The sequence below is a fragment of the Lygodium microphyllum genome, chromosome 7 (genome assembly GCF_053477565.2).
Source record: "Lygodium microphyllum isolate KBCC chromosome 7, Lygodium_microphyllum_v1.1.10, whole genome shotgun sequence".
Taxonomy (NCBI): Eukaryota; Viridiplantae; Streptophyta; class Polypodiopsida; order Schizaeales; family Lygodiaceae; genus Lygodium; species Lygodium microphyllum.
Genome location: NC_141141.1, coordinates 58,328,974 through 58,339,889, shown reverse-complemented (window position 1 = coordinate 58,339,889; position 10,916 = coordinate 58,328,974).

Genomic DNA, 10,916 nt, shown 5'->3' with positions numbered 1-10,916 from the left:
TATGGAAGGGAGGAGCACTAGTCTGCAATAGAAAGGCACCATTGAATAGGTCACATCTTGACAATAACAATACATATTTTTAATTAACATTGAGAATTTTCATTTTTACACTTTACATTGCCTCATGCGCATATTTGACAAGTTGTTGAAGTTGTATATCAATTATGTATACACAATGAAGCCTCCTTCCAAACATGAAGTAGTTATTGAGAAAGTCAAGGAGCTATTAAATTAAAAAGAACCAAAAAATGCCAAGCCTAACTTATGATGTAGAACAAAAAATATCAATGAGTGGAACGAAGACATAGAGATTCTTGAGAAAAATATGACTAGCAAGGCATCAAAGCTAAAGTGGGACATGTGGAAATATTTATGCAAATGCAATACATATTTGGAAAGAGACCCTAATCTTAAGAATATTAAAGTTTGGCATTTTTATTATAAGCTAGTGTATATAATACTAAAATCATCAACAAAACACTCAAGTTGAATTTCATACAATGGTCAATGATTTTAAAAAGATAGTTGTCAATGCATGGGGAGAAATCAACATCACCCACTGGAAGGTATGCCTTCAGCTCTATTACTTGCATGTTCTTTACTATTTGCATACTTTGACGATTCAAATCTAATGTCAATGCTTCATACCTTTGCAGCACATGTTATACACTCATAAATCATATTTTTTAGAGAAGTGTGGGTCTTTGGGAATGTAAAGCACCCAAGACATGGAGAAATCTCATTACTAGGCTCGTGATGCATATTTCAAGAAGACTTGCCATGGAGGGGGTCATGTTAAGAAAAGTTATCTTGTAGAAATGTTCAATTGGTTTTTATAGATGTACCTTTGCTCGTTCCATCACATTGAGAATGCTAAGGCTATTGCATTAATGGCTAAATATCTTGAGCGACAAAATGTGTGTGTGTGTGTGTGTGTGTGTGTGTGTGTGTGAGTTAGATGGAGAATGAATCACTTATACTACGATATTCAAGAGTACATGTATATATACAAGAAGTTTTGGATGCGGTAGATTCTCCTACTATACATGTTTGAGACATATCTTATACAATTCTTCTAAATATCCAAATATTTTCTTCCTAGATATTCTATCCATATTACATCATTCTATCATGTAGATTTGTATTTGTACACTAAGTTGGTTCTTTTCTAGTAGCACACTTGCTAGAACAAAGGCCATCTTATGAATTAGCCCCATCTTGCCTTCTTGTTCCTTTTGTGCATTCACTTCCACATCCTTTGCTAGTTCTTCCAATGAGATCCCTAGAGTGGATTCTAGCCTATGAAGACTATCTTTAGATGTTCATGGAATTGGCAGATATCTCCATGTTGCTTGCTCAACATGGCAATCTTGGCATTTTCTAACACCAGTAGCATAGTGAGCTCAATTGCTTTCCTCTTTGTTTCTTCATAATTATTCACCCTTTAATTCATCTATCTTGGCATTTAAAGCTTCAATTTTCTTATTGGTTGCTAGAAGCTTTTGAGCTGAGTAGCAACTTGGACATATTCATGTGGGTAGTTTTTTTTTCATCTAACTGAACTTGGAGCTCTTGCTACTCCTTGATTGCTTTGGTCTTGTCTTGCTTTACCTCTTTACCAAGGCTCTCGAGAGTGGAAACACTTCTAAGTGTGTGAGCAATCTTAGTAGGATGGTCCTATGAGTCAGTGGGTTGAGTCAACATGTCTCTTCATGTCCTATATTGTCTTCTTGTTTCAAATGAAGACTAATCTATTTCCTTAGTCTTCGATTAATCATGTGCTTTGCATCCAAGGTCGACTAAGCAATAAATCATGATCAACTCCCTTCATGATTATAAAGTTTAGTGAGAATGCAAATCCTACTAATTTGACTAGTCAATTCTTAAGGACTCCCATTAGCAAAACTTTGAAAATATCGACTGCATTTAAGTTGAAGTGCACACTCTTTATTGGTGAATTTTCTTGAGCTTGAATCACAACTTGATTTACAATACTAAATCTTCCACCAATATCTATGAATCCTCTCCTTGTTGTACCACCTAGAGCTTTGACTGGCAAGTCAACATGTTGTTCGATCCCTTCTAACATGTTAACACCCAAAGCTCCTAAGGCTTGGGTTGTTGGGGTTCAATCTTAGTTAAGGCTCAAGAAGAGCTACTTTATCTTATTCCACTTTGATTATTCAATCCATGCCTTAAGGGTTCTCAATAGAGTTGGGTTCCCCTTCAATAGCATGCCCAATGCTATAATGTTTGTTGAGAGGCTAGTGTTGTAATGACGTTGGGATCAATTGAAAATTTTGATTCTCCTAATTCCTTAACTTTTCCTTTAGGAGGGTATTGCAAACCTTACTCTACATCATGTTGAATCAAGGCAGGTCTCCCAATGGTGTTTGGACCTATGGGAGTTGACATCAATGCAATATCAATCATGCCTAGCACACTCATACCTTGTTTTGACACTCAATCTTAAAGCTCTTATTGAGTGTCATTGACTCCATCCTTGACCTTATCAATCACTTTGAGCTAGTGTATTGGTTTTAAATACTCACCTACTTTGGTTGTTGATGCTTTTTTTTTTTTTTGCTATGATAACACTCTTTGCACTTGAATGCTCAGGTAACATAGTAGTGCTATTGCTCTTTAAAGAAACTTTGATGGTACCATGCTTCTTTCTTTTCTTTGAGCCTTTCCCAATTACCCATGCAAGATTCAACAAAGGACCAAGAATATTGATGCCTTCTTTCTTTCTTGTTAGTCTAGTAATGGCCTTGACTACTATCAAGATTATGCCCTCATCATGAATCATCTCTACTCTAAATAAGCTCAAAGGTACTGATGGTATGATTGCCTTGCTAGTGCTTGCTTTATGCATTCAACAATCTTGACACATATAAGTGATTCCATAATCATTGCATCTTTGATGGGCTATGTTCTCTTGGATCAATTCCATGTTTTTAAAGGCACTTTGATGATACATACAATGGCTAATCGAGTGCCAACATTCAATAGTTATCTCCAAGTTGGATCATTCCTTGCCCTTATACACATCCTAGAATCATCAATGGAATGGATCTATAGTCCACAAGGATTGTGTTACCCTCCTCATCATAAGAGATATAAAGCTTTGTGAGTTCTTCTTCTTATGGTTCTTTGATTTAGTGGATTGTAGCATAGCTCAAGAGATCAATTATGATTGGACTTAGAGGCCTAGAAATCCCTAATATATTGATGATTGCTCTAGGTGTATTAGCTGAGACTAGAAGGGTGAATTATTGTGGACTTTCATAGAAAGGTCCCTTGTTTTGTTGATAGCCAATATTAGCATAAGGAGCAAGGTACTTATCTAGCTTCAAGCACAACATTTGGAACATTCAACGCATCTCCAATTGTTTCAAGAGCTCCAATGCTCTTTGAATCAACCACCTCTAATGTGATTGGCTCACAATTCGATCTCACAACCATGTACTCTCTCCTCACTATCTCGAGCAAGCGAGAAATCAAATAATCGAGAGTTCATAGTGGGCTCATCTTCCTTCTTCACACATGATAGTCCAAATGTGTTTGAAGGCTTGATAGTGGCCTCATGATTCAAGCATAGCTCCTCTAATCTATTCTATTACTCCATCACATGTGATCCACTCCTCAAGAGCTCTAAGGAAGAGAGGAAATGTAGAGAAGAAGGAGATAGCCAACCTCAACTTAGCCTCCACCTAACACCCTCCAAGCTATGAAAGAAGAAGAGAAGAGCACAAGCCAAGAGAGAAGCTTCACTCTCCAAGTCCTTCCCTTTCACTCTCATACTCTCACTCTCAATGTGATGTATAAGAAGATAGGACAGAAGTAAGAAGTTGCACACATAAGAACAAGCTCCTCTATTTACTTTATGGCTTTTATACATGGGTTTGGTATTTAGGGTTCCCTCCATTAGTTGGACATCCTTCCCACTTTTTAGGCTCTTAACTAGTCCCCATTTAACATATGCACATGTCTTATGTTCATCAGGCCTTGAAGATAGAGAACACAACCCTTTTACTAACATCCAAGACAATATATACATTTATTCCCTTTTTCTAAGTAGATCTGAAAGTCTTGAGCCATCTTGGTATCTAATTCAGGCTATTAGCCTCACACAATTTCTCAAATTGTCTAACAAGTTGTAGGGTTTGTCCCAAGCTCTATACTTATCTCCTTGCTTAGGAGGGAACTCGGATTTCTCTTTAATCCAATAATTATGCCTATTCATGCTAGCAAGGTATGAGATTTATCGATAGCGTTAGAGGATGTGTTAGAATGAATCAAAATCCATCTTTTAAGCTAGTACCAATAAGGAATTGTTGGAAAACCTTGCTAGACCTAAATACATAACTAGCCTCTTGATGTCATTGATCTCTTTTCACATTTTCATTCTCTCTTTTTGTGTGGCTATAGTTATTCCAACAATCTCTTAAGGGTATTTAACCCCTAGTCCTCTAGGTTCTATAGCTTGTGATGATGAAGTTCTTGAATATTTATATCCTATTGAAGTCTATCATCACTTCAAAGTTTTCCAAAGGCTTCCTAAGGTCATGCGGAACCTCTCCAAAGTCTCTTTTAGTTGCCATCTCTCTAGTTCTGCCTAGGTCAACCTCTTGCTTGAGTTGCTCGATAATAACAAATCTATTAGTTGAGGGATGGGAGTGTCCTCAAACTTCTAAATCTACGCCTTGCTTGAGATTAGGATATTTGATTGGCTAAGTTTCCAATTTCATGTCCACTCATCAAGCACATAAATAAGCTTTAGGCTCTTGGTAACCAAAGTTGTCAATGTAGTTCTTCCTACAAGAATTATCATTTATGGATAATTACTTCTCTAGTTTTTGTAGGTACAAATTGCTTCTCTAAGAGTAAGGATTTTGATTTGGTTTTTCAACTTGGTTGGCTCCCTCTCTTAGCTTCCTAGTTCAAGACACTCCTTTTGTTTTAGCCTCTCCTTATACTTTGTCTCTTTCTTATTTACCCAAGGGAAGATATTCCAAGTTTTCAAAGTACGGATCATAACATTTTGTGGGTGAAATCTTATGGGTTTTAGGGTATTGTTAGACTCTACAATCTCAGCAGCACATTCCTTATTTGTAGTAGTGATGTTATAGCTCAAGGGAGGACCCCTTCCCATTGCCAAGGAGATCCATCATCTTGCATATGGTTCAAAGAGGTCTATGATGTGCTATTACTAGATGGTGTTTATCTTCCTCCTCATATGCCACACTCAAGTTTAGAGTGCAACTCTAGATGATGGTAGGGGTTCCCCTTGGTCAAAGCTGAGTTTGCTCCTAAGGATCTATAGCAACACTTGTGGGTTAGATTTTCAAGGCTTTGAGAGACTACGTTGTAAAGTTCTCAAGAGTCCAAGATTTCAATTCTTTTCTAGGTTTAGTCAGCTTTACTTCTTTTGAATGCCTTTAATGCATGCAATTACCCTTTTTATTCACCAACTACTCCTAGATTCAATTCTAATAATACCTTAAGACCTTCAAGTAGAAAATTCAAGGCAATATTATAAGGTATTCATGATCCACATTAGTTCCACATTCTGTCCCTTGCTTGTGCTACAATTTATGATGCCTTAAAGAGTTCATTCAATAAATTCTTGACTATCCATGAGCAACTACTTCCAAGGTTACATTCTATTGTGCCAGTTGTAATAGCATCACACAAAGGCAATCAAGACAATATCTGAAAGGTTTGTGTAATGACAAGTGGTATGTTATGTCTACAATTGTGGAGATGATTCCTCCTATAAGTTTGGATATTTTAGCATAGAAAAGTTGTGGCTTTGGAAGAAGAGACAAATCCCACATTATTATCATTACAATGATGATTACAATCATTCAGGCCAGTTAACAACTATGGCATCCTATTATCCTATAGAGCTTTGTGTAGGCTAAATGGTGTGTCCAATAATCTACACTTATGTATGGTATGTGATACAACAATAGAATAAAACTTTGCATGGTCATATTCTAAATGTCAATCAAAGAAAACAACTAGTCATATGAACACAAATTACCCAAAAGTGATGAAATTTGAATGGTGCATGGAAGAAAAACAATTGGGAGGATAGATACACATATTTGGATAATGCAACACAACTAGAGAAAAGAGGTCATGGCATCCTATCGTTGCCAAAGAGCAAGGATCATTATGTGCAACCATGGCACTACATGCTCATAGATAGGGGGAGCCACATAGAAACATTGTATATATCTCTCATGCACCATCTCAATGAATACGGCTTTATACAATCAAACAAATTATAGAGTGTCAAGGTGTTCCATGACATGTACAAGAGATCTATGCAATGTTGGTTCTTGATCTAGAGGCACAAAATTTTATTCTTTTCCTATTTGAGTCTGATATGTATGATAATAACCAAGTTTAGGAGTAATCATATTCTTGAATGACCTCATAAATTCAAAGAGGAGTAATAAAAAAGTGAACCAGAAAGAAACTATCAAAGGTTATTTTAATTGAGAGTGCACATCTTGCAAGTAAATAGAAAGAAATTGTATTTTTTGTGATATTTCTTGTATAAAATATTCACAATAGAATTGATATGACATTTATTGTCTAGTCTAGCAAAATCTTAAGGCTATGTGGGGACTTCGCATGTGAGAAAGCAACATACAACTATCCACATGTGAAGAGAGAGTTTTTAATAAAGAAACCTAGATAAGATAAGATAAGGTAAGAGAGGGTTCTTAAGATAAAAACCTAGATAAAATAAAATTTTTCCTTAAGCCTTAATAATTGGAGAATAATTTTCATTGTGAATGCCACTCTCAAAAGAAAGTATCTTCATCGTATGGAACATTCAAGTGCAACATGCTAGGAATGAAGGTGATATATGGAAAAAAAAATTGGCACTAATTTTAGTTCCTATGACTATCTTTGCATCCAAATTGTATCTCTTAAAAAGCCTAGTGTATATTGACCTTGCACCATTGCAAAAAAGGAATCAATATTGTATTGATCAATCGTTGTGTTCCTCAATGCAATAATTGTCATTTTCCTAGAAAAAGAAAGCATGATCTTGCACATTGAAAACATCACTAGATAGATATGCAAAGGAATCATCAACTAATCCTCCCACAACACCATAATTTGAGGATAACTACAACTTGTCATTATAACCAACCAAACCAATACAATCTCCAATACCCTAAATCCACCTAATAAAAAATCTCCATTGAACTATCAGCATGTACATGTTTGCATCAATCTTAAAATTCTAATATGCCGCCATAGATTACAATAACAAGGAGCTAATTTACAATATCCTCATGACCACACTTGAGAAAAACATGTTTTATTTGCTTGAGATCATCCTTGGGAAAAGCACAACATTGCCACCAAAGTTCTATTGCAAGACATGATATCTCTCAAACATCTTTCAAGAGTTTCAAAGGCATTATGATGCATCATCAGAGCTCCATCCCACAATACTAGAAACGTTGACCTTAACAAACATGTCTCTCTCTCTCTCTCTCTCTCTCTCTCTCTCTCTCTCTCTCTCTCTCTCTCTCTCTCTCTCTCTCTCTCTCTCTCTCTCTCTCTCTCTCTCTCTCTCTCTCTCTCTCTCTCTCTCTCTACACACACACAAACACACACCCCTCATCATTTTCATAGCTCACATCCATTTAACCTCCAAAGTTACATTCATGGCATCTCATCTATATTCTGAATACAATCTTCATAAACTAAGTTGCACTTTGGCTTAATTCCTCTCTCTCTCTCTCTCTCTCTCTCTCTCTCTCTCTCTCTCTCTCTCTCTCTCTCTCTCCATTGTACATGTTTTTCCTTGAGATGGCAAGCTCAACATGTGTGGACATTGATGATGAAGTGTCTAGTTAGATGGATCTTCACATCTACACTTAGCATGCTAGTAGTCATTATGATCCTCACATAGTCACTAACTTATCACTTACTATATTTAGTTTGTTTGCACCTACCTACAACTAGCATAACTATAGCACTACTCGATTAGTATATACGTGATTTGTGACATGGTATCATAGTGATGCCATTAAGAGACGCTAGCTTTGAAGGTTGAAGTGAAGGAGGAGAACCAAGGATTCAAGCAAGCAAGCAATCAGTAAGAAGCTCTCCCATTCTTCCACTCTTTCTCTTGGATAGTGTCTGTGGAGGCACCAAAAGCAAGGCAAAGAAAAAATCTCAAATTGTTGTGAGATTTGGTATATAAGAAAAGTAATGTATATACTGGAAAAATGCCTTTTAAGACTCATCCGCTGCTTTTTCTGCCATCTGAGGCCATTCGGGCCCCATTTTAGATCAGTAAGCGTGTGAACAACAATTTCAAGGTAGACTGTGATTTCAATTGTGTCGACTAAAAGTGGGTGCATAGATTATAGATTTCAAATTTGTAAGTTCTAGAGTGTTTTCCAGGAAGAAAATACAAGTTTTATTTGTAAATAGGTTGCAGATTACATTGAGCAGTCATTGAAAAAGGCTGCTTTGTGTGTTGTTGTACACTTGCTGTAAAAGGTTATATAAAACCTACTTGTTGTTTTGTATCAATTTTGTGATAATACCCAAGAATAGTGGAAACCCCATCATTAAGAAGCCGGATAAAAACAATGACCCATTATGGAAGTTCCGTGCGACAAACTTTCTTATTGGAAAATACCTCTTTGAGTTTGTTTTAGGTGAAGAAAAGGAGTCAGAGCTGAGTGACCTTGTGATTGTAGATGAATTAAAGGTATAGAAAGAATGTAATGCAAAAGAGAAAAAAGTGATGCATTGGCTATCTGTAGTCATAGACAATATTATGTGGGGCATATCAAAATCCAAAAACTTCACATGCAGCTTGGACAATCTTTGAGAATATGTTTTTAGTAAATATGAAGGCATAGAAGATTCAACTCAAGTAAGAATTCAGTACTTTAAAGAAAGGAAATATATTTTTAAATGAAATTTTTTTGAAATGAGAAGCATTGCATATATCTTAGCAACTATTAATGCAATGCTTGATGATAATGATGATTTGGTTTCATCTACTTTGGGTGGCCTTAATAATGAGAAGGCTTGGAAATTATTTGTCACTTGTGTGTATGTTTGAAAGCCATTTCTAAATTTCAATGAGTTGTTCTCTCTCATTATCACTAAAGAGATCAATATGCAGCAAGGTGAATCATATGAAAAAAGTGGTAAACAGGTCCAAGCATATTACTCAAGTTTTAGAAGGGGACATGGTAGGTTCTCTTTAAGAGGCTATGGTATGGGACGTACTAGTGATAACCAGCAAAATAGGTTGAATTAGCAATTCGATGAAATACAGGTTTCAAGAGGCCATGGAAACTTTAGAGGTAGAGGGAGCTCTAGAGAAAGTAAAGAGTGGTTGCGGACATTGAAATATAACACAAGCATATTGGACATGCAAATATGCAAAGGATTATATTAATATGGTCCAAAAGATTGGTTAGAGGGTTGCCTACTTTTAGAGTTGTAGAATTTCATAAAGTGTGTAAAGCATGTCACTTTGGTAAGCAAAAAAGACAACCTTTTTCACTTGATAGAGATGTGAGTATAAATACACATGATGTTGTACATGAAGATGTTTGGGGGCTTACACAAAACATATCTCTTGGTGGTAGCAAATATTTTATTATGTTTAGTGATTATTATTCAAGAAAGCTATGGGTATATTTCATGAAGGAAAAGAGTGATGCATTTGAGCACTTTCAAAATATGGCATATATCAAACTGCCCATTGTGGGTATATTTCATGAAGGAAAAGAGTGATGCATTTGAGCACTTCCAAAACATGGTATATATCAAACTACCCACTATGGATGCATAAGGGATCTTGGCCAGCTTGGCTTCATCTCATCTAACTGGGGATAATCTACCTAACTGACCTTCATATGGGAAGGTAAAGGAGAACCAATAGGCTTAACATCCTACATATGGAAGTTCTCAAGGACTTTCTATATGTATTCCTTCTATGATAAGTAAATAAGCACCTTAAAGTGATCGCATATGATACGCATCCCAAGAATATGTGAGGCCTATCCCATGTCCTTTATGTCAAAGCTCTTCTTGAGCTAACCTTTTAAAACATATAGCTCATCATAAGCTCTCCCAACAATCAACATATCATTCTTGTAAAGTACCAAGATAATAAGGCTGTCATAAGCCTTCTTCATGTAGAGACATGGATCCATATCACAGGGGGAGTAAAACCGTGATCACATAAATGCATCAAACGCATAATACCATTCCCTAGGTGCCTATTTAAGACCGTAATGGCTCTTTCTCAACTTGCACAATAGATTTTCCGTATCATTTTCTTGTATGCCCTTAGGTTGCTACATATAAATCTCATCATGCAAGTCCCCATGTAAGAAACCATCTTAACATCCATCTGATAGAGACATAGCTCTAACTAAGCAACCAAGGCCAATACTAAGTGTAGGATATTCATCTTGATTATAAGAGAAAAGACCTCATCAAAGACAATATCATGCTCTTGCTTAAAATCCTTAGCAACAAATCTAGCCTTATATGTTAGCTTGGGACATCTAGGGATACTCTTCAAATTATACACCCACTTGCACAACAATGCATATTTTCCACTAAGAAAAGGAACCAAATCCCATTTATGATTTTTTTGCAATGAGTCATACTCTAAGTGCATGGCCTTCTCCCAAGAGTGACTATCACCTCTATGCATGGCCTCCTTATAAGGAAGGGGCTCACCAAAATCTGTCACCATAACATAGTCCATGGAGAACTCAAACCGACCGATTAGCTATCTCTGGTAGATCATCTCAAAATAAGCTGTACATGGCCTATACATTTTTTCCAATATCACAATCATGGGACATTAGAACATCAGTTGTAGGTTGTCTAACTGA